Source organism: Lolium rigidum, chromosome 7, assembly GCF_022539505.1.
Source record: "Lolium rigidum isolate FL_2022 chromosome 7, APGP_CSIRO_Lrig_0.1, whole genome shotgun sequence".
Classification (NCBI taxonomy): Eukaryota; Viridiplantae; Streptophyta; class Magnoliopsida; order Poales; family Poaceae; genus Lolium; species Lolium rigidum.
In genome coordinates this window covers 4813185-4839320 of record NC_061514.1, presented here as the reverse complement: position 1 = coordinate 4839320, position 26136 = coordinate 4813185, and the positions used below count along the sequence as shown (strand labels likewise).

Sequence of the window (26136 nt, the reverse complement as noted above, 5' to 3'; positions counted from 1 at the left end):
TTGAAATTGGTGCATTTGGGTAAGTTGCAAATGACTAGAGACAAACATGTGTGGTGGTGGAATTTTAAAAATCAAAGAAATGCAAATTTGCAAAGTGTGAGATTGTTGCACAGGTTAAAAAGTCTCAACTTTGCATGAGCATAGTTTTTGATCCAAGATGATTTTGGCATGGTGGTCTTTACCAAAGTTGTTCACCTTGATGTGCTCTTGGATGACATGCAAAGAATTGGGAAAGTTTAGTTTGAAAAACTTGAAATACAAGGGCTCAAAGTAGTGATCAGAATGTAAATGGCAGATTTGACCATTATCATATGTGATCACAATTTGAGTTTGAATTTGATTTGATTTGTGTTTCTTTGATTCCAAAAGTTGTAGTAAGTTTTTAGTAACATAATACAACTAATGGTGAAGACAAAATTGGTCTAGGGTAAAGATTTGCAAAAATGGCATAAACCATATGTGAGGGTTTTAGGGTTTTGTTCTTATTTGATTTCTTTCTCTTTTTGTTTTATTTGGTTGGTGATCTTCACTTGATCACTTTAGAGTTTTAGGGTTTATCACATAAACACAATAACAATCATCATGGCATATCACTCAAATGCACAAGCCCTATGCATGGCACTATATGCAAATAAAAGTTTTTGTTGGTTCTGAATTTTGGATCTCTGGAAATCTTCTTCTTCTTCTTATTGAAATTTGGGATGTTACACACCGTCCCCAAACGGGAGGTGAAGGAGGAGCCGGCGACGCCCGTCAACACGAGGCGTGGCGGAAGCAAGGGAGGCGCGGCGGCGCCCTCCTCATCCCGAAGCCGGAGGTGAAGGGGGAGCCGGAGGAACCGTCGCAGGCGGCGCTGCTGGCGGAGTACGAGCGGCAGTAGCGGCTCATCGCCAGCAGCGACGACCCCGAGGACTGCCCAGGTCTGCAGGCGGCGTTCTTGGCGTCCATGAACGACTAGGACGCCTGGAGGGGTGACCTCGACGCGGCGATCGCCATGTCCATCCGCGACTCCGGCAAGCCGCTGGTGGACCTCACCGACGACGGCGAGGCAGGACCAAACAGCTTGGTGAAGGACGAGCTCGTCGACGAGCCCATCGACGAGCGCGTCAAGCAGGAGGTCGTCACCGACGACATGTACAACTTCCAGCAGTACTACGACGTCTCCGGCCGCCGCAAGTGGTTCTAGATTAGGTTTAGTTTAAATTTAGTCAAATTTGGTTCGAATCTATGTAAGTTTGGACGAATCTAATCGAATCTCGTTAAGTTTCAAATTTCCGAAATTTTGTTTGGGGACGCGACTGGGAAGCGACGTCCCCCAAACACGGCACGAACGAAACACGTCCTCAAACGCTCAATCCAGCGCGTTTTGGGGAACGGTTTGGGGACGTGAGCTGGAGATGCTCTTATTCTCGGAGGCCACACCTGGCAAGTCGAGTACTACCCTGATGGCATCAACTCAAACGACGTCGACTGGATATCTGTTTCTCTGTCGCTTCATCACGCCAATTCTGCCAACACGGAAGCCAAGGTAAGATGCAGGTTTAGCCTGCTAGACCAGGCGGGCGAGCCGGTGCCAGAGTACACCACTACATCACAGTACAAGATTTGGAGCACTTCAAAATACCCCAAATTTGAAACGAAGTGCCACTAATTAGCTATAGAGTCACTTTTTCAAGTGCCACCTTTACTTGCGTCTCTAAAGGTATTTGGGGCACTATCTAGGGGCACTTCTCAAAGTGCCACTAAATTCAATTAGGGGCACTTCTCAAAGTGCCACTAAATCAAATTAGGGGCACTTTGCCAAATGCCACTAAATTCAATTAGGGACACTTGGAAAAGTGCCACTAAACCGAATTTGTGGCACTTCTAACAATGCCCCAAAACCTATTTTGTGGCACTTTAAAAAATGCCTCAAAACCCATTTCATGCCACTATGAGAAATGCCCCTAATTACATCCTATTAGTGGTACTTTGAGCAGTCCCAAAAAGGCAACGAATTATGAACAGATAAAAACAATGGCAGCATACAAGCACACAATATGAACATACACAAAATGTCATACAAGAATAAGCACAGTGTCAACACACTAATCCAGTGCACTTTATTCCGTAATTATCATACAATATCAGTTACACACTATAAACAGTGTCATCATAGTATCTAGTGCATGTTCATCATAGTATCATCACCATGTTTCCAATTCAGACACCATCACAATGTGATCATCGTGACCTTCACTTGATCCCAATCTTCAACATTGTACCTTGAGAGAAGTAGTAATTGAATTCAGCAAAACGGAGATGAATATTGTACTAAAAGCAGCATGTGTTGTTGGCAGAGGAGAAAAACAAACTCAAACATCATCACTAGGTGTGTACGCCCAGGTTGGCCAAGAGAGCAGCTGTTGCCAGGCATTTTTGAGCCAAGTAAATACTATATTCAGTGACCATTTTTGAGCTCAAGTTAATGGAACCAAGAACTAGTCTGGTTCAAACATTCGTTTTTGCTAAAACAAGGAAATGATCAAGGCAGATATCCATCTTCCAATAATCAGCGCCATCACAGGGGTCAGGGATCAATAAAGCAACATAATTCGTCTTTAAAAATCAGTATCGTGTTTGCTGAATCACAAAAGAGCAGAATTGTTTGATATATCAGATTAAAGTGATTGCATATGTTCCGCATTTTGGGATTGTCCTACATGAATACATGATGTTGAGGATGAACAACATTTACCCATGACAGTGATGCGGTATTTGGCCCACCCAGGTATTTGTTTGAAGCTAGCTTTAGGCAATAACTTTAAACATGATACTAGGAACTGATATAAGACATGCAGTAGGAGAAATAACCATTCACTGAGTTGATGAAACAAAATAAATATCAAGAAAGAAGAAGGGCAAATTTTGTTGGCATAGTAACAAATGCAAAAGAATATGACCAACATACAAATAGAAGAAAGTGGTTTCTGATTGTTCTTAGCCAAGTTCACATCATGATGGTTAAGAGTCGATAAGAAATTTCAGTTGGTTTGGCATTAATAGGGCTTATGGCTGGTAACTGATGATGAACTGAAACAAAAAGTCTAGTACGAAACCAATACAGAGCATTCCTTCAGAAAAGTATAAATACACCATATGCTGACAATAGATTTGTGATAGTTTCTTTTTTGAGGGAAACTCTTCTGGTGTTTTCTAACAGCGAATCAAATTCGACCTTTACTCTTTCGTTTAGAATAGCCCTACTTGGAACAGAGCATGAATCGGCGCTAAGGATCACACACTTTGTAAGTGGAAAAACTAAAGCACCATAAATCTAGCTTCACTTATTTCAGATTTGTATCATTACGAAGTAATAATTTCTCTAGTACCATAAGAAAAACTTTAACTCACGTGTGTGCTTACCAAATTGTTCATATGTGCATTCCAAGAACTAGATAAGATAGGCTAGCTCCTAAAAGTTCAGCACAATACATAGGCTCTAGTTTACAGTGACAAGATATAACTATATGCAGAACCTAAATAATGATGTTTGCAATGTTGTAATTGTGTATCAGGACCCAATGTGTTAGCATTTACAAACATTTCTGGATCGCCCACAAGCTAACTCACGTTATCAACATTTACTTGGACTAGACCGATCTTATGGTGTCTATACAAACATACAAACGAGCACATAGGCAGTATATTGGGAGCAACATTGCAGTCTGATCAGATCGAGAGCTAAAAAGTAAAACAATGTGATGGACTTAGGGGCCAGACCTGCTTGTTGATGGTGCAGTACTCGACCATGCGTCTGCTTAGACGTTGATCCTGGTCTCGGTTTCCTCGACGGGGACCGCCTAGCCGTACATGACGACGATAGAGTCGCCCTCAAACTCTGCATTAGACAGATGATCTCGAGACAGAGGAGCGGGAGCCTGAGGGTCGAGGAAGAGGTTGTAGATGACGTACTGGAGCAGCATGAGGCGCGGCGGTGCCGGAATCGCGCCAGTGACAGAGCCGCATCGGCGACCTAGCCAGCGACACGGAGGCGCATGTACGCAGGAGCCGCATCGTCGACCTAGCCAGAATGGGTTAGGGTTAGCCGCGAGGGTGCGAGCAGGTAAAGGGCGGCGTCGCGGTGAAGGGGAGCCGGTGTAGGAGACTGTGGGTTGGCCGTGTAGGAGAGCAGCGGCGTGCGGTAGCGCTAGAGGTGACCGACATCGGCCGGAACTGAGGCGGAGTCCAACATCACAGCATGGTCGTGGGCGAGCGAGAGGGACCTCTAGGATCAAATCGAACATGCAGAGGTTGTAGGGGTGGCGAGGCGAACCTAATACCTATTTCGTCGGCGCTGGAGAGGGCCGGGGGCGAGCGGCGGCGCGACGGCGGCGCCGTGGTCAGTTCGCGAGAGAGAAGATGTTTGTGCCCGTGCGTGCCTGTGTGCGAGACAAAGAGAGAGACGAGAGCGAGGGGTGGGCCGGTTAGGACCCAGCTAGATTGGGCCTAATGGGCCAAATACGTCCGATTTGACGAGATGGGCTCTGTCCATTTCATTCATTTGGCTAGTATCTTTTTTAACGTAAACAAATTAGTAGTATATTTTTTAGGAAAATCTTTTAAATAAAATCCATTATGGAAATCAAAAAAATTAATTTGATACCAGAAAATATATTATAAGTAAAAATAGCAAAAACAATTTTTTATAGTCGAAACACAAAAAACATGAATTTTCATATAGTTTTAGAAGACTAACTCTTAATTCTTAAATTATAATAATCTCAAATATATTTGTACCAAGAAAGTCCACTCTCCGTCCTCCAACTTTGCCACAAATTCACTTCTAGTCCTAAAAGTCATATTTGATCCAAAACAGACCTTAAACTTTCTAAATCAATAGTATCCTTTGTTTTAAATAGTCGGGTATAGCCAGGCTATAGCCTTTCCCGCATGATGTGGCTAACTGCTATAGCTCGGCTAAAGGTGCTAAAGTTTTTAAATAGTCGGCTATAGCCCGGCTAGCTGTTTTGGGAGGCCATGGCTATAGCCTGTAGCCGGCTATTTAAAACCATGTGTATCACGTATTTCTCCGATATTTTGTTGACACCCGGTTGGTTAAAACCAAAGAGTGATCCAGCTATATTGATATGGGCAGAATCCACGTAACCACATCGCTTTGCAATCGCAATCCTGTGGCCAAAATCCCTAATCTTGTAGTCAAAATCTCTTTTCCAATCTCTCGCTGGAGGAACTTCCTTCATTGTCGGCGTCCCATCCTCGTAGTCTAGCTCGTCTTGTTCGCCGCCCCACTCGTTATTTCACAAGTTATGCTATATGTAGAATGTACTTCAATACTAAATCACAAGTTATGCCCGGGTGTTAATGGTCCTTCAAAAAAATCAGCTAAAAAGGCTTTCCAATAAGTTGGAAGTTTGATTCGAAACCTGATTATCACAGACAGATTATTTTAGATTTTTTGTTTTACCTCATTTGTTAGCACTTAACAGCCTTTTAAAAGAAGTTTGACTCTTCTTTTTAGTGTGTAATAACTCTTCTTTCTATTGTTATTTAACTATCGATAAATTGAGGCACTTAGAAGTGTCCCAAAAGGTATATACATAGTAGGGCACTTAGAAAAGTGTCACAGTAGGTATAGGTCTATTGGGGCAATTAGAGAAGTGCCACAAAAGCTATACAAATTAAGGGCACTTTGCTAAACTGCCCCTAATTGACACTTATTAGCCGCACTTTGACAAGTGCCCCAAGAAAAAGTGCCCCAAAATCTATACCGTGTTATAGTGCACCACGCCGTACCAGGCACATGAAGATGCCATCTCCATGGACACGGCAGTCTCACAGATTCATCAAAAGAAAGGAACTCGAGAGCTCCGCGTACCTTAAACACGACCGTTTCAGCATCATGTGTGACCTCAGCATCGCCACGGGACTCCGCACGCAGGGCCCCTGGCGGTGCCGCCCCTCCACATCCCTCCCCTCCCTCACCGCCACCCGAGGGTGGCGCCGGGCAAAGCCCGCGCGGCGCCGACGCCGTCATTCAAGGATATTTTCCAGATGTTCAACCTAGGTTTGCTCAGTGTGTCACTGGTCAAGCTTTGGGTACTGTTCCAAGCAAAGGAGACTAGAAGGTTAAATGTGGGAATATGCGCACTCGCTGATCTGTTTCACATGCATGGGGAGAATGATGCCACATATGCGGGCCAACTTATGACGAAAGAGTCCTTCGTCACTGCATTGCTTGGAAATAAGAAAAAGCATTTTCTACTTGTGTCGTATGTTACATCGTAGGTCCTTCTCAGTCTTTAGTCGTAATTATTTTCTTCTCAGCTGAGTGATATATTTGCTGGAAACAGACCTATGTGATTTTACTTCATAGATAAGAAGCAACTTGTGTATCGAGTACTGGAGTTACTTTTACATGCATGTACTAGATTATACATCTATGTGCTGATTTAAGAAGTACACTTGCATGCCCATCGATCTCTAGAAAAGTTCAGAACCAAGCACACACTTGTTTATTTATATGTATTTATAATCATTGTGAAAGTTTAGCAGATATGGTGTGATCGATTCAAATCTTCATGTTTTGATAGAGTAACATGTCTGAAATGTTAATTGACCTATTTGATGGCGTCATATAAGAATGCTAGTATCTAGCATGATTGAATATTTCACTATGACGTCACAACTATAAAATGTTTGTCCTATGAATACTTTATTACATATCATTACTTTGGTTCTTCACATGGTTGTGCAACGAGCCAACGACCACTGGATCCTAATAGTCCTCACGTCGCAGGATCGAAGTTCAAACACAAAACTATATCCATTGTTCGCAATGTCGCTCTCTCTGAATTTGCACAAAAGGGAGGAAATCTTCCAAGCCAAGGTAAGGCACATAAAACATAAAATTTCAAACACATCACCGATATCTCTTGCTTAGGGCAGTTAGATCACCCGACAGGCTACATTCTCTGATGACACCTGTCCACTGGCGGAGCCTCTTGGAGATCATACTGGGTCCTGGCCCGGTCTTCCAAAAGTGCAAACTACTTAAGCAAAATGGCCCGTGAGATCCAGCTCTTCTTTGGCACTCAGGTCTCTGTTCATTTGCCTAGCATACAGAATTACAGATGATGTTCCGTGCATCTTTCTTTTCGACATGGCATGGACATGCAAAGCATCCTTGCTAAGCACTGCCCAGTACCCACCCAATCTCATCCAATCCGGTACTCCTAGCTCTCTAGTGTCTACTTCTTCCACTAAACAATGCACTCTTCTTTTCCTGATTTTCTCTCTTTCAAGCTTTCTTGTTCATTCTAGCAAGCATCGTAAGGCATTTGGCCCCTTCTTTGTTGTGTGTCACGCTCCGCCACTGCACCTGTCCTATTTACTACGGCTTCAGAACCAATTGGTCACAGCTGAAGACATACGGCAGATCTGTTTAGACATCAATCAATCAGAATTTAACTACACAAAGGAGATTACACACATCCAAGGATTCATTGGGAAAATTATCAACCAGGAGGTTCGTTGTGGAAATCGGGATTCTCCACTCCAGCGAAGGCACACCGGAGAATGACAGCTCTCGCAGGAGGGCGCAGCTTTGCCTTTCGAGCCAAAGCCAGGCTGCTTCTTTGACTCCACATTCAAGTTATTTCATATAGATACGATTAAGTTTAGGGTTAATTATTGGTTTGCCACTACAGCCCGCGCATGACTTAATTTTGCCACTAGAGCAGAATAGTGCTCAGTTTTGCCACCGCTTCTGGCGCAGCTGCTCTGTCGAGGCCAAACGGCCAGGCTTCAAACGTTTCCGTCTCTTGCCGTTACTGAAAGTGGGGCCAGATCTTACAGGTAGGACCGCGCAATGACAAATAGGTGAAGACCGAACTACCCCCTGCTCCCGCCACACAGCAACACACCGATCTGCTGCACCCACCACCATCCGCGCCCCTGCCGGCACCACCTGCGCCGCCACGACCTGTGACGCCACCACCTGCGCCGCCGCGCGGCCGTCTCGCGTGGACACCTTCTCCACCGCCTCCAGGAGCACCTGCTCTGCCCCCACCCCCTTGCGACGTAGTCGCTCGTTCCGCCACTGCGCCCTCCACCTGCTCGACGGAATGGCTAGTGGCGGCGACGACCTTGGCGAGGCAGGCGTGGGGCCGACGACCTTGAGCTTTCTTGTGTAGTGCAATAGTCGATTTGACATGGAGTGCTCATTGCGTTTGATTTTGCTTTTGGTGTGCTCATTGCCTCTCTGTTTTTGGTTGATTAGGATGGAATTGCGGTTTGCTTTCTTGGTGAACATTAGAAGGGAGCGATTCATTGTGGATGCAAAGGATCAAAAGAAATTCCAAGGAGGGTTTGATTATCGGTTGCCAATGGATTGTAATTGGAGTTTTAGACAATTTGGCGAGGTAATTTGCGGCCCATATCCTTGGGGTATGCATGATGAAGTGGAATTCAAATACTACGATGGGGGAATTGATTGGGTGAAAGTTAGTAATGATGAAGAGCTCGCTACCATTTTTGCTAAGCATAAGGAGAAAGAGCAATTTCATGTGAGGCTGCAAAATGATGTGGTTGTGCCGGCAGTTGGAACTTCTTGGACAGATTCATGTCGTCGTAATGGCAGCTCTAGCCAGAACAGTTCAGTTAGGGGAGCTTCAGTTAGTGCACGGCGACGTGGTGGCTCGTCAAACATGGGCACCGGCAGTAGGGTCCCAAGAGAAGTGGAGCCTGAATACATCGATGATGAAGAGAGGCTATATTCTGATGTTGTGCAGAATTTACGACGGCCATGTCGGGCTGAAAACTGAGATGAGTGTGACAATGAGGCTTTTGTGATTGATGATGAGGAGGTTGAGCACGAAGACCTTCCAGCTATTGAATGGGACCCTGCAAACTCTCAGATGGAAGAAGGTACCATCTTTGCATCCATGAGTGAGTGTAGAAATGCACTTGTGACATACTGCATCAGGGCAGAGCGTACATTTGAAGTTGACAAGAGCGACGAGTACGTTACGAGTGCACTGTCCGACTGAAGATTGTCCATGGAGGATGCACGCGTCTAAAATGCGAAATAGCACGAATGTTCAAGTCAAAGTGAATCCTTTTAAGCACACATGCCTGGAATCAACCCTGAGGAAGGAAACAATCAGTAGAGCCAAGTCAAGATGGGTGGCTGAAGAAGTAAAAAGGTGGGTGACAGAAGACCATCAAGTGGGTACAAAGGAGTTGCAGAAGAAGCTCAAAGAAAAGTTCAAGATAGAGGTACCATACATGAGGGTTTTCAATGGAAAACAACATGCTATGGATTATATTTATGGTAATTGGCAGGAAAGTTTTAAACTTGTTGTATTCATTTAAGGGTGAAGTGGAGAAGACCAGCCCAGGTAGTATTGTAGATATTGATCACCACACCGTGGAGTACACGTTGAGGGGAATGACAATGACCAAAGAGTGCTTTAGAAGGGTTTTTGTCTGCTTTGAGGCTTGTCGCCGGGGTTTTTGGAAGGCTGCAGGCCCTATTTGGCTATTGATGCTACTTTTCTCACAGGGAGGTTTAAAGGACAGTTAGTAGCAGCTTGTGCGGTTGATGGACACAATTTTGTATTTCCGAGTTGCTTATGGCGTGATAGAGGCAGAGTCCGAGGAGAGCTGGACTTGGTTTTTGCGAGAATCTGCGCCGGGCTATTGCACATCCCAATGGGTTGGTAATTCATACGGATGCTTGCAAGGGTTTAGAAGTAGCCGTGAACAATGTGTTCCCCGGAGTAGAGCATAGGGAATGCATGCGTCACCTTGCTGCAAATTTTGGGAAGAAATTCAAAGGAAAGGTGTATGCCGACAATTTATGGCCAGCATCTTTGACTTGCAGTGTGAAGAAGCACAACTATCACATGAGGCAGTTATACAAAAATGACAAAGTGGAGGAATACTTGGAAACACACCACTCCAAGTTATGGGCCAGAAGCCAATTTAGTGAAGTGAGCAAAGTTGACTATGTGCATAATAATCTTGCAGAGTCTTTCAACTCAACGATCCGAAAACTAAAGGGTCTTTATTTGGCGGATTTGCTTGACAAGATAATGGTAGAATACGTGCAGAAATTTCTTGTTCGAGCAGGAATAGCCGAGGCAAAATTCATGGGACACATTATAATCCCTTCCGTGATGAATGAATTGAAGCAGAAAACAAGATGCTTGGAAATGGACATGACTCGTTGCTCAGCTACGACGGCAGAGGTATCTGATGTCTACGGGAGCTTCTATTCTTGTAGACAGTGTTGGGCCTCCAAGAGCAGAGGTTTGTAGAACAGCAGCAAGTTTCCCTTAAGTGGATCACCCAAGGTTTATCGAACTCAGGGAGGAAGAGGTCAAAGATATCCCTCTCATGCAACCCCGCAACCACAAAGCAAGAAGTCTCTTGTGTCCCCAACACACCTAATAGGTGCACTAGTTCGGCGAAGAGATAGTGAAATACAGGTGGTATGAATAAGTAGTAGCAATGGCACCGGAAAAGTGCTTTGCCCAGGACGATAAACAAGCGAGTAGTAACGCAGCAGTAGTAACGCAGCAGTAGTAACGCAGATAAAACGATAAACAAGCAGCGATAGCGATATTTAGGAACAAGGCCTAGGGATTAGACTTTCACTAGTGGACACTCTCAACATTGATCACATAACAGAATAGATAAATGCATACTCTACACTCTTGTTGGATGATGAACACATTGCGTAGGATTACACGAACCCTCAATGCCGGAGTTAACAAGCTCCACAATTCAATGTTCATATTTAAATAACCTTAGAGTGCATGAAAGATCAATTCGACTAAACCAAGTACTAACATAGCATGCACACTGTCACCTTCATGCTAAGTAGGAGGAATAATACACATCAATACTATCATAGCAATAGTTAACTTCATAATCTACAAGAGATCATAATCATAGCATAAACCAAGTACTAACACGGATGCACACACTGTCACCATTACACCGTGCAGGAGGAATAAAACTACTTTAATAACATTGCTAAAGTAGCACATAGATAAATTGTGATACAAAATACATTGCAATCATAAAGAGATATAAATAAGCACTTCACTACGCCACTCATAACAGTGAGTAAGTATTCTGTGAAATATAGCCTAAGAGACCCACACGGTGCACACACTGTCACCTTTACACACGTGGGACAAGGAGTCTCCGGAGATCACATAAGTAAAACTCACTTGACTAGCATAATGACATCTAGATTACAAGCATCATCATATGAATCTCAATCATGTAAGGCAGCTCATGAGATTATTGTATTGAAGTACATAGGAGAGAGATGAACCACATAGCTACCGGTACAGCCCCGAGCCTCGATGGAGAACTACTCCCTCCTCATGGGAGCAGCAGCGGTGATGAAGATGGCGGTGGAGATGGCAGCGGTGTCGATGGAGAAGCCTTCCGGGGGCACTTCCCCGCTCCGGCAGGGTGCCGGAACGAGAGACTCCTGTCCCCCGGATCTTGGCTTCGCGATGGCGGCGGCTCCGGAAGGTTTTCCGTATCGTGGTTCTTCGTATCGGGGTTTTCGCGACGGAGGCTTTAAATAGGCGGAAGGGCAGCCTCGGAGGGGGCCCGGGGGCCCACACCATAGGGCGGCGCGGCCCCCCTCCGGCCGCGCCGGGTGTGGTGTGGGGACCCCGGGGCTTCCCTCCGGCGGCTCTCGGGTGTTCTGGAAGGCTCCGGGAAAAATAGGACCCCGGGTCTTGATTTCGTCCAATTCCGAGAATATTTCGTTACTAGGATTTCTGAAACCAAAAACAGCAGAAAACAGGAACTGGCTCTTCGGCATCTTGTTAATAGGTTAGTTCCATAAAATGCACGAATATGACATAAAGTGCGCATAAAACATGTAGGTATCATCAATAATATGGCATGGAACATAAGAAATTATCGATACGTCGGAGACGTATCAAGCATCCCCAAGCTTAGTTCTCGCTCGTCCCGAGCGAGGTAAAACGATAACAAAGATAATTTCTGAAGTGACATGCCATCATAACCTTGATCATACTATTTGTAAACATATGTAATGAATGCAGCGATCAAAACAATGGTAATGACATGAGTAAACAAGTGAATCATAAAGCAAAGACTTTTCATGAATAGTACTTCAAGACAAGCATCAATAAGTATTGCATAAGAGTTAACTCATAAAGCAATAAATCAAAGTAAAGGTATTGAAGCAACACAAAGGAAGATTAAGTTTCAGCGGTTGCTTTCAACTTGTAACATGTATATCTCATGGATAATTGTCAACATAGAGTAATATAACAAGTACAATATGCAAGTATGTAGGAATCAATGCACGAGTTCACACAAGTGTTTGCTTCTTGAGGTGGAGAGAGATAGGTGAACTGACTCAACATAAAAGTAAAAAAGAATGGTCCTTCAAAGAGGAAAGCATCGATTGCTATATTTGTGCTAGAGCTTTTATTTTGAAAACATGAAACAATTTTGTCAACGGTAGTAATAAAGCATATGAGTTATGAAAATTATATCTTACAAGTTCCAAGTCTCATGCATAGTATACTAATAGTGCCCGCACCTTGTCCTAATTAGGTTGGACTACCGGATCTTTGCAATGCACATGTTTTAACCAAGTATCACAATGGGGTACCTCCATGCCGCCTGTACAAAGGTCTAAGGAGAAAGCTCGCATTTTGGATTTCTCGCTTTTGATTATTCTCAACTTAGACATCCATACCGGGACAACATGGACAACAGATAATGGACTCCTCTTTAATGCATAAGCATGTGGCAACAATTATTATTCTCATATGAGATTGAGGATATATGTCCAAAACTGAAACTTCCACCATGAATCATGGCTTTAGTTAGCGGCCCAATGTTCTTCTCTAACAATATGTATGCTCCAACCATTAAGGTGGTAGATCTCTCTTACTTCAGACAAGACGGACAAGCATAGCAACTCACATGATATTCAACAAAGAATAGTTGATGGCGTCCCCGAAACATGGTTATCGCACAACAAGCAACTTAATAAGAGATAAAGTGCATAAGTACATATTCAATACCACAATAGTTTTTAAGCTATTTGTCCCATGAGCTATATATTGCAAAGGTGAATGATGGAATTTTAAAGGTAGCACTCAAGCAATTTACTTTGGAATGGCGGAGAAATACCATGTAGTAGGTAGGTATGGTGGACACAAATGGCATAGTGGTTGGCTCAAGTATTTGGATGCATGAGAAGTAATCCCTCTCGATACAAGGTTTAGGCTAGCAAGGCTATTTGAAACAAACACAAGAATGAACCGGTGCAGCAAAACTCACATAAAATACATATTGTAAACATTATAAGACTCTACACCGTCTTCCTTGTTGTTCAAAACTCAATACTAGAAATTATCTAGACTTTAGAGAGACCAAATATGCAAACCAAATTTTAGCAAGCTCTATGTATTTCTTAATTAATGGGTGCAAAGTATATGATGCAAGAGCTTAAACATGAGCACAACAATTGCCAAGTATCACATTATCCAAGACATTTTACCAATTACTACATGTAGCATTTTCCGTTTCCAACCATATAAAAATGAACGAAGCAGTTTTAACCTTCGCCATGAACACTAAAAGATAAAGCGAAGAACACATGTGTTCATATGAACCAGCGGAGCGTGTCTCTCTCCCACACAAGCATGTATTTATTCAGAGAATGAAAATAACAAAACAAAAATAAAAGCATACAGACGCTCCAAGTAAAGTACATAAGATGTGACCGAATAAAAATATAGTTTCAGGGGAGGAACCTGATAATGTTGTCGATGAAGAAGGGGATGCCTTGGGCATCCCCAAGCTTAGACGCTTGAGTCTTCTTATAATATGCAGGGGTGAACCACCGGGGCATCCCCAAGCTTAGAGCTTTCACTCTCCTTGATCATATTGCATCATACTCCTCTCTTGATCCTTGAAAACTTCCTCCACACCAAACTCGAAACAACTCATTAGAGGGTTAGTGCATAATAAAAATTAACATGTTCAGAGGTGACACAATCATTCTTAACACTTCTGTACATTGCATAAAGCTACTTGGACATTAATGGATCAAAGAAATTCATCCAACATAGCAAAAGAGGCAATGCGAAATAAAAGGCAGAATCTGTCAAAACAGAACAGTCCGTAAAGATGGATTTTATTAGGGCACCAGACTTGCTCAAATGAAAATGCCCAAATTGAATAAAAGTTGCGTACATGTCTGAGGATCATGCACGTAAATTGGCTTAATTTTCTGAGCTACCTTCAGGGAGGTAGACCCAGATTCGTGACAGCAAAGAAATCTGGAACTGCGCAGTAATCCAAATCTAGTACTTACTTTACTATCAAAGACTTTACTTGGCACAACAAAACTCAAAACTAAGATAAGGAGAGGTTGCTACAGTAGTAGACAACTTCCAAGACTCAAATATAAAACAAAGTACTGTAGCAAAATAACACATGGGTTATCTCCCAAGAAGTTCTTTCTTTATAGCCATTAAGATGGGCTCGAGCAGTTTTAATGATGCACTCGCAAGAAATAGTATTTGAAGAAAAAGAGAGCATCAAGAGGCAAATTCAAAACACATTTAAGCCTAACATGCTTCCTATGAAAAGGAATCTTGTAAATAAACAAGTTCATGAAGAGCAAAGTGACAAGCATAGGAAGATAAAACAAGTGTAGCTTCAAAAATTTCAGCTCATAGAGAGGCATTTTAGTAACATGAAAATTTCTACAACCATATTTTCCTCTCTCATAATAACTTTCAGTAGCAACATGAGCAAACTCAACAATATAACTATCACATAAAGCATTCTTATCATGAGTCTCATGCATAAAATTATTACTCTCCACATAAGCATAATCAATTTTATTAGTAATAGTGGGAGCAAATTCAACAAAGTAGCTATCATTATTATTCTCATCAAGTGTAGGAGGCATAGTATAATCACAACAAAATTTACTCTCCATAGTAGGTGGCACCAAAAGACCACTATCATCATAATCATCATAAATAGGAGGCAAAGTATCATCAAAGAAAATTTTCTCCTCAATGCTTGGGGGACTAAAAAGATCATGAAAACCAGCTTCCCCAAGCTTAGAACTTTCTATATTATTATCAACAATGGTGTTCAAAGCATTCATACTAATGTTACTACCAGCATGCAAATAAGATTCCATAGGTTTTTTAATTTTCACATCAAACAATCCATGTTTTAAATCAGGAAATAGAATAAGAAGCTCATTGTTGTCCATTATGCCAAACTAGTGTAAACAAGAAACAAAAAGATGCAATTGCAGGATCTAAAGGAAATAGCTTCGAGCACAAACACATTGGCGCCAAAAAAGTACTGTTACCTGGAACCGGAGTATGAGTGCCTTTTTACCTTTCCTCCCCGGCAACGGCGCCAGAAAATAGCTTGCTGGCGTGTAGTTGATGGTGGTAATATGGTAGCAGTAGTAACGCAGTAAAACAGTAAACAAGCAGCGATAGCAGTATTTAGGAACAAGGCCTAGGGATTAGACTTTCACTAGTGGACACTCTCAACATTGATCACATAACGAGAATAGATAAATGCATACTCTACACTCTTGTTGGATGATGAACACATTGCGTAGGATTACACGAACCCTCAATGCCGGAGTTAACAAGCTCCACAATTCAATGTTCATATTTAAATAACCTTAGAGTGCATGAAAGATCAATTCGACTAAACCAAGTACTAACATAGCATGCACACTTGTCACCTTCATGCTAAGTAGGAGGAATAATACACATCAATACTATCATAGCAATAGTTAACTTCATAATCTACAAGAGATCATAATCATAGCATAAACCAAGTACTAACACGGATGCACACACTCGTCACCATTACACCATGCGGGAGGAATAAAACTACTTTAATAACATTGCTAGAGTAGCACATAGATAAATTGTGATACAAAATACATTGCAATCATAAAGAGATATAAATAAGCACTTCACTACGCCACTCATAACGGTGAGTAAGTATTACGTGAAATATAGCATAAGAGACCCACACGGTGCACACACTTGTCACCTTTACACACGTGGGACAAGGAGTCTCCGGAGATCACATAAGTAAAACTCACTTGACTAGCATAATGACATCTAGATTACAAGCATCATCATATGAATCTCAATCATGTAAGGCAACTCATGAGATTATTGTATTGAAGTACATAGGAGAGAGATGAACCACATAGCTACCGAGTACGGCCCCGAGCCTCGATGGAGAACTACTCCTCCTCATGGGAGCAGCAGCGGTGATGAAGATGGCGGTGGAGATGGCAGCGGTGTCGATGGAGAAGCCTTCCGGGGGCACTTCCCCGCTCCGGCAGGGTGCCGGAACGGAGACTCCTGTCCCCGGATCTTGGCTTCGCGATGGCGGCGGCTCCGGAAGGTTTTCCGTACCGTGGTTCTTCGTATCGGGGTTTTCGCGACGGAGGCTTTAAATAGGCGGAAGGGCAGCCTCGGAGGGGCCTGGGGGCCCACACCATAGGGCGGCGCGGCCCCCCTCCGGCCGCGCCGGGTGTGGTGTGGGGCCCCCGGGGCTTCCTCCGGCGGCTCTCGGGTGTTCGGAAGGCTCCGGGAAAATAGGACCCCGGGTCTTGATTTCGTCCAATTCCGAGAATATTTCGTTACTAGGATTTACGGAACCAAAAACAGCAGAAAACAGGAACTGGCTCTTCGGCATCTTGTTATTAGGTTAGTTCCAGAAAATGCACGAATATGACATAAAGTGCGCATAAAACATGTAGGTATCATCAATAATATGGCATGGAACATAAGAAATTATCGATACGTCGGAGACGTATCAGTATCATTTTTGGATAAAGAGAAGAGGGAATGGAGATATCCAGTGGATTTAGAAGCTAGAACTTGCAGTTGTAGGCAATGGCAGATAACTGGGTTGCCATGCATTCATGCCTTGTTTTTCATCACTACTCTGTCAGGTCAAGCAGGTAACATACAACAGTATGTGCATGATTACTACTGCATTGCAAAGTTCAAAGCCACATATGCACATGCCTTACCTGCTTTGGAGGGAAAACAACAATGGGATCCAAGTGGACCCTGGTTTTAAGCTTTGCCCTCCAGTTCTGAAGAGAGCAGCAGGTAGACCGAGGAAAAGTAGAATAAGACCTCGCAGCGAAGGAGCTGGACTTGGACCGAGGAGACGTAAGTGCACAAGGTGTGGTGGGTCTGGTCATTTCGCTAGGAATCTTGTGATAACGCGAGTAGATCCAGCGTTCGGAGAGTGTTTTGATGTTTCAAATGATGAGCAAAATGATGATCAAAATGAGGATGCAGTGGAGGCTACAAGTGATGATCCAATTGATGATCCAATTGATGATCCAATTGATGAGCCACAAAATGATCAAATTGATGATCCAATTGATGAGCCACAAAATGATCAAATTGATGATCCAATTGATGAGCCACAAAATGATCAAATTGATGATCCAATTGATGATCCGATTGATGAGCCACAAAATTATCAAAATGATGATCCAATTGATAATGGAAATGATGATCCAATTGATGATCCAATTGAGGAGAAAATTGAGGCTCCAAATGTTGGTGTCCAACCTTCTGTGGTTGTGAGTTCTACTTGGTATGTAAATCTTTCCAATACTAGTGTACATTTATCACTTGACACAATCTTACCGCCCTTTGTTTTGTACAGCTCTGTTGTAGGTTCGAACAAAGTTGTGGCGGTGAGCTCCGAGGTAGTTAAGGTGCCGACAACCAAGAGGAGAAGAAAAGAAGCAATGAGCACAAGGATCATAAGGAGCAAAGTAGTGGCAAGAAGCGCAAGGACCAAGAAGAAGCCGCAACGCTTTGTAGATGATTGAGTGGGAACCAACTAAAATTCATGAATAATGTTGTATTTGTGTTTGAATGTTGTTGGAATGATTAGAGTACATGTTTGAACTATGTTTGAATGATGTTGGAGTGATGAGATTACATGTTTTGAGGAACTCATGTCAAAATGTGCTAAAAAAGAGCTCCAAAGGTAGGGTAAATGGCCTCATTTCTAAGCAAGTTTTTTTGATCTTGTCTAAATTGGCCAAATAAGTTCACTACACATCTATTCCATGTAAGAAGAGTATGTGAGAAGGTTTTTCCATTTTTTTGATTTTTTTTGAATTTTTTATGCTCATTTCAAATTTAGTCAAACCTAACTTTGACCATCATTTTAGCAAGTTTGAAACATGGAATTGTAAAACTAAGCATGGATCCTTGTTATTCACTCCAAAATGAAGCTTTGGTGAGGTTTTTGAAACTTTTCATGTTCCAAACCCTAAACCTCTTGTCTTCACCCTCGAACTTGTACCCCCAGTGTTTGAGATATCACATTAGACACATGGTTTTTTTGTTGAACATCATGTAGACCATGTTTATCAACTAGAATGGGTAGTATATGACATAAGAAGTCTATGTGAGAAGGTTTTCCATTTTTTTGATTTTTTTGAATTTTTTATGCTCATTTCAAATTTAGTCAAACCTAACTTTGACCATCATTTTAGCAAGTTTGAAACATGGAATTGTAAAACCAAGCATGGATCCTTGTTATTCACTCCAAAATGAAGCTTTGGTGAGGTTTTTGAAACTTTTCATGTTCCAAACCCTAAACCTCTTGTCTTCACCCTCGAACTTGTACCCAAGTGTTTGAGATATCACATTAGACACATGGTTTTTTTGTTGAACAGCATGTAGACCATGTTTATCAACTAGAATGGGTAGTATATGACATAAGAAGTCTATGTGAGAAGGTTTTCCATTTTTTTGATTTTTTTTGAATTTTTTATGCTCATTTCAAATTTAGTCAAACCTAACTTTGACCATCATTTTAGCAAGTTTGAAACATGGAATTGTAAAACTAAGCATGGATCCTTGTTATTCACTCCAAAATGAAGCTTTGGTGAGGTTTTTGAAACTTTTCATGTTCCAAATCCTAAACCTCTTGTCTTCACCCTCGAACTTGTACCCCAGTGTTTGAGATATCACATTAGACACATGGTTATTTTGTTGAACAGCATGTAGACCATGTTTATCAACTAGAATGGGTAGTATATGACATAAGAAGTCTATGTGAGAAGGTTTTCCATTTTTTGATTTTTTTGAATTTTTTATGCTCATTTCAAATTTAGTCAAACCTAACTTTGACCATCATTTTAGCAAGTTTGAAACATGGAATTGTAAAACTAAGCATGGATCCTTGTTATTCACTCCAAAATGAAGCTTTGGTGAGGTTTTTGAAACTTTTCATGTTCCAAACCCTAAACCTCTTGTCTTCACCCTCGAACTTGTACCCCGAGTGTTCGAGATATCACATTAGACACATGGTTTTTTTGTTGAACAGCATGTAGACCATGTTTAACAACTAGAATGGGTAGTATATGACATAAGAAGTCTATGTGAGAAGGTTTTCCATTTTTTTGATTTTTTTTGAATTTTTTATGCTCATTTCAAATTTAGTCAAAGCATAACTTTGACCAGCTAACCCTGTTCTTCTAGAAGGAAACCGGACCGATCCGTGGGTTGCTCTGTTTTGCATTGTGAACCGTTCACTGCGGTAACGCCAGCCGTCCGATCTAGCCATCTAGAACGTTTCGGGGCCGATCCGTGGACACCCTCGTTCTTCAACATGATTGGTTCCTTTCTCTTTTGTGCGGTGGGCTATAAGAACACTGAAATCTCCGTTGGTCCGTTGGGCCGTCCCGCGTGTCTAGGCCTGCGATGCATGCACCATGCATGCGCCATGCAGGCGCCACGCCAACAACCCTTTCCACGCACTCGCCGATGCCTTTTAATGCATCGACGCAGCGTCTCAGCGTTGCCATCGTCTCAGCTCTCGCAGCGATGCAGCCGCATCAGTTTTGCCATCGTCTCGAGCCGTCCCATCGTCGATCGCGTCAAAACCAATAATTATTTTTGGAAGACGGCTAGACACGCGTTAATTCATCATTAGGAACCCGAATTATGAGCCAACCTCTTTATAAGGGGCCTCTCTTCCTCTCCCACACACCAACCGAGCGAGCCTCTCTTCCTCTCCATCTCCAAAGCACCACGCACTCAAGCGAGCCTCTCTGCCTATCCGAAGATGCAGTACACGTGACCGACCTTCCGCCGTCCGCGCACCAGGCCGGAGCTACTCTATCCGGCGGACGTCCTCGTCGACAACACGCTCCGTGTGTGGGCAAAGTCGAGGTGGAGGACCGAGATCGAGCTCACTCGAGAGTTCCTCGACGAGGGCTTCTCCCACCTCCCACCGGGCTCGCCCGTCATGTACTACGTCAATGAGTCTCGTGAAGGCGTCGCCCTCAAGCTGCTCACGGTCACCTTCGCCAACGATTTGACGCGTACGCCCTCCTCGGTGAGGTCTTCTGGTGCGGCTGCGAGTCAATCTTCTTCACCACCTACAACGTCTTCACCGATTGCGACGCCATCTTCTTCTCCGGGAAACCTATGCACTGCCTCCCGTACTACAAGTGAAGACGCTGGTGAAGACGGTGGTGCGGCGCAGGTGCTGCGGCAGGTGGTGCGGCCAAGATGTGTTCTCGTCAAGCTCATCATGTTTTTTTAGCTTTACGTTTTCATTTTCTATGTGGTTCCGTGTCGAGTCGTGTCAAGTCGTGTGTCACTGAACTTATCTATCTAGGGTACCCATCTATCTATCTATCTAGGGTACCCATCTATCTATCTAAGTTATTTCCGTGTAATGGTGGAACTAAGCATCTTATGTATCAAATTTATCTAAGTTATTATGCGTGATGATCTGGCTACCAATATTTGCATCTCATATATCTTAGTTTTCTATGATTTCGATGTAATATATCAAGGGTGTATGAATTATGAAATCACAAACATGGATCCAAGTATGAACTTTGATGTAATATAAGTAAGGTACCCATATAAGTATGAAACAAAAAATCACAAACACGCAATGCTTGAAATCAGATAAATGCACCCTTTTTCCCTCGCAAAAATAGAAAGATGCACCTTTTTTTGTTTGATTATTTTTCCAACCTAAACCAAAAACACGTAATGCTTGAAATAACAAAGACGCACCCTTTTTTTGGTTAAGCAGCGTGCATAAACACAAAGAACAAACATATGCGTCCTTACACCATAAACCAAGTCACGAACTAGAACTAACTATAGCTAGATTTCTTCCTTTTGCTTTTCAATATCTGTCCATCCACCCCACTGGTTACCGGAGCAATCCTTCACGCTACCAAACAAAGCGGTCTTGGGTTCGAGTCCTAGCCGCACCCTTTTTTGTTTGTTCATTTTTCACCGTTTTTTTAAACACCCTTCTCATCTGCCCAAAGCCAAATCTTTGCCACTATCGAATTTTGATCAGATTTATTTATTTCAAGCTTACAAGTTCATACAATTTGAAGCTTACAAATTCATCACAAATTCATGCCTTTCCATACAATGTCAACATTAAACCTAGTGCGATGACAATACCACCTACAAATGCACAAATGTAATTCCAAATTTTTGATTGATCTTCGAGCTCTCTAATCTTCTGGTTCATCCACCTTAGCTCAAAAGCTACCTCTCTATCAATGCATGCTCCGCCCTGCGTCTCTTCTGCACTAGCTATCGCGGCGACCCGTGTCGTCTGTGGCAAGATGGGCAACCATTCTTCGTGCTCATCTAGCAGCTGATTCATCAGCGTGTGGAACAAAACATTGACCCAAAGGAAGAAGCATTTTACCTGCAAGCACAAGAAATAGATCAACCATATTGAGCATAAAATATCCACAAGATACTGAAATTTCCAATGTTCTTACCCCTTTCCCGCTGAGCACACGTAGAACGGACGATTGGTGTTCTTCGATGTGCGTTACATCCTCCGATCAACGGCCGCCCGACACCGCGGACAGAGGAGCATCGGCATCTCCATGCGCACCGGAAGCTCAAACCGAGAGGTGGCGCGGGAGCTAGAAGAAGACATGTAAAAGGGAGGTGGCGCGAGATCTGAACCGTGAGGTGGTTCGCGCAGACGGCTGCGCCCTCCGCAGCTCCCGCCGTCGGCGGCGCTCCCCGTCAACAAGGCCCTCTCAGTCGCCCGCGCCGCACCTCTGCGAGGGGCCGTCTCCAACCCCGTCGATTTCTTCTCACCGCTGCGAGCTCCGCCGCGCGATCAAGGATTTTAAATGGGGTTGAGCTCCAACGGTTGCCTTGTGGGTCCCACATGAAACGGCCAGCAACGGTCCTCTTTTCAAATGCGTCTCCGCCTGGTGATGGCGTGTATTTCACACGTTCGTTGGGGAACCCCAAGAGGAAGGTATGATGCGCACAGCAGCAAGTTTTCCCTCAGAAAGAAACCAAGGTTTATCGAACCAGGAGGAGCCAAGAAGCACGTTGAAGGTTGATGGCGGCGGGATGTAGTGCGGCGCAACACCGGGGATTCCGGCGCCAACGTGGAACCTGCACAACACAACCAAAGTACTTTGCCCCAACGAAACAGTGAGGTTGTCAATCTCACCGGCTTGCTGTAACAAAGGATTAACCGTATTGTGTGGAAGATGATTGTTTGCGAGAGAAAATAGTAAAACAAGTATTGCAACAGATTTGTATTTCGGTATTAAAAGAATGGACCGGGGTCCACAGTTCACTAGAGGTGTCTCTCCCATAAGATAAAAGCATGTTGGGTGAACAAATTACGGTCGGGCAATTGACAAATAGAGAGGGCATAACAATGCACATACATGTCATGATAAGTATAGTGAGATTTAATTGGGCATTACGACAAAGTACATAGACCGCCATCCAACCGCATCTATGCCTAAAAAGTCCACCTTCGAGGTTATCGTCCGAACCCCTTCCGGTATTAAGTTGCAAAGCAACAGACAATTGCATTAAGTATGGTGCGTAATGTAATCAATAACTACATCCTCGGACATAGCATCAATGTTTTATCCCTAGTGGCAACAAGCACAACACAACCTTAGAACTTTCCGTCACTCGTCCCGGTGTCAATGCGGGCATGAACCCACTATCGAGCATAAATACTCCCTCTTGGAGTTACTAGCATCAACTTGGCCAGAGCCTCTACTAATAACGGAGAGCATGCAAGATCATAAACAACACATATGCAATAACTTGATAATTAACATAACATGGTATTCTCTATCCATCGGATCCCGACAAACACAACATAGAGTATTACGGATAGATGATCTTGATCATGTTAGGCAGCTCACAAGATCCAACAATGAAGCACAATGAGGATAAGACAACCATCTAGCTACTCGCTATGGACCCATAGTCCAGGGGTGAACTACTCACTCATCACTCCGGAGGCGACCATGGCGGTGTAGAGTCCTCCGGGAGATGAATCCCCTCTCCGGCAGGGTGCCGGAGGAGATCTCCGAAATCCCCCGAGATGGGATCGGCGGCGGCGTCTCGGTAAGGTTTTCCGTATCGTGGTTTTTCGCATCGGGGGTTTCGCGACGGAGGCTTTAAGTAGGCGGAAGGGCGAGTCGGGGGCCGACGAGGGCCCACACCACGGGCGGCGCGGGCCCCCTTGGCCGCGCCGCCTTGTGGATTGGCCACCTCGTGGCCCCACTTCGTATGCTCTTCGGTCTTCGGAAGGTTCGTGGCGAAATAGGCCCCGGGTCTTGATTTCGTCCAATTCCGAGAATATTTCGTTACTAGGATTTCGAAACCAAAAACAGTGAAAACGACAAGCGGCACTTCGGCATCTTGTTAATAGGTTAGTTCCGAGAAAATGCACGAATATGACATAAAGTGTGCATAAAACATGTAGGTATCATCAATAATATGGCATAGAATATAAGAAATTATCGATACGTCGGAGACGTATCAAGCATCCCCAAGCTTAGTTCTGCTCGTCCCGAGGAGGTAAAACGATAACAAAGATAATTTCTGAAGTGACATGCCATCATAACCTTGATCATACTATTTGTAAACATATGTAGTGGATGCAGCGATCAAAACAATGGTAATGACATGAGTAAACAAGTGAATCATAAAGCAAAGACTTTTCATGAATAGTACTTCAAGACAAGCATCAATAAGTCTTGCATAAGAGTTAACTCATAAAGCAATAAATCGAAGTAAAGGCATTGAAGCAACACAAAGGAAGATTAAGTTTCAGCGGTTGCTTTCAACTTGTAACATGTATATCTCATGGATAATTGTCAACATAGAGTAATATAACAAGTACAATATGCAAGTATGTAGGAATCAATGCACAGTTCACACAAGTGTTTGCTTCTTGAGGTGGAGAGAGATAGGTGAACCGACTCAACATAAAAGTAAAAAGAATGGTCCTTCAAAGAGGAAAGCATCGATTGCTATATTTGTGCTAGAGCTTTTATTTTGAAAACATGAAACAATTTTGTCAACGGTAGTAATAAAGCATATGAGTTATGTAAATTATATCTTACAAGTTGCAAATCTCATGCATAGTATACTAATAGTGCCCGCACCTTGTCCTAATTAGCTTGGACTACCGGATCTTTGCAATACACATGTTTTAACCAAGTGTCACAATGGGGTACCTCCATGCCGCCTGTACAAAGGTCTAAGGAGAAAGCTCGCATTTTGGATTTCTCGCTTTTGATTATTCTCAACTTAGACGTCCATACCGGGACAATATGGACAACAGATAATGGACTCCTCTTTAATGCATAAGCATGTGGCAACAATTATTATTCTCATATGAGATTGAGGATATATGTCCAAACCGAAACTTCCACCATGATTCATGGCTTTAGTTAGCGGCCCAATGTTCTTCTCTAACAATATGCATGCTCCAACCATGAAGGTGGTAGATCTCTCTTACTTCAGACAAGACGGACATGCATAGCAACTCACATGATATTCAACAAAGAATAGTTGATGGCGTCCCCTGAAACATGGTTATCGCACAACAAGCAACTTAATAAGAGATAAAGTGCATAAGTACATATTCAATACCACAATAGTTTTTAAGCTATTTGTCCCATGAGCTATATATTGCAAAGGTGAATGATGGAATTTTAAAGGTAGCACTCAAGCAATTTACTTTGTAATGGCGGATAAATACCATGTAGTAGGTAGGTATGGTGGACACAAATGGCATAGTGGTTGGCTCAAGTATTTTGGATGCATGAGAAGTATTCCCTCTCGATACAAGGTTTAGGCTAGCAAGGTTATTTGAAACAAACACAAGGATGAACGGTACAGCAAAACTCACATAAAAGACATATTGTAAACATTATAAGACTCCATACCGTCTTCCTTGTTGTTCAAAACTCAATACTAGATATTATCTAGACTCTAGAGAAACTAAATATGCAAACCAAATTAGCAAGCTCTAAGTGTTTCTTCATTAATGGGTGCAAAGTATATGATGCAAGAGCTTAAACATGAGCACAACAATTGCCAAGTATCAAATTATCCAAGATATTTTAGAGTTACTACATGTAGCATTTTCCAATTCCAACCATATAACAATTTAACGAAGAAGAAACTTCGCCATGAATACTATGAGTAGAGCCTAAGGACATACTTGTCCATATGCTACAGCGGAGCGTGTCTCTCTCCCATAAAGTGAATGCTAGGATCCATTTTATTCAAACAAAACAAAAAACAAAAACAAACCGACGCTCCAAGCAAAGTGCATAAGATGTGACGGAATAAAAATATAGTTTCGGGGAGGAACCCGATAATGTTGTCGATGAAGAAGGGGATGCCTTGGGCATCCCCAAGCTTAGACGCTTGAGTCTTCTTAAAATATGCAGGGGTGAACCACCGGGGCATCCCCAAGCTTAGAGCTTTCACTCTCCTTGATCATATTGCATCATACTCCTCTCTTGATCCTTGAAAACTTCCTCCACACCAAACTCGAAACAACTCATTAGAGGGTTAGTGCACAATAAAAATTCACATGTTCAGAGGTGACACAATCATTCTTAACACTTCTGGACATTGCATAAAGCTACTGGACATTAATGGATCAAAGAAATTCATCCAACATAGCAAAAGAGGCAATGCGAAATAAAAGACAGAATCTGTCAAA

At 43.0% G+C, this 26136-nt stretch overlaps 1 long non-coding RNA gene across 1 annotated transcript; it reads right to left on the bottom strand.

Moving 5' to 3' along the window:
* Window positions 1–2076: 2076 nt before the first annotated feature.
* Window positions 2077–4221, bottom strand: LOC124676719. The gene is made up of 2 exons (XR_006993768.1): window positions 3763–4221; window positions 2077–2264 (listed from the first exon to the last, which is right to left on the bottom strand). It is a non-coding gene; the product is annotated as an uncharacterized LOC124676719 (long non-coding RNA).
* Between the last annotated feature and the right edge of the window lie 21915 nt (window positions 4222–26136).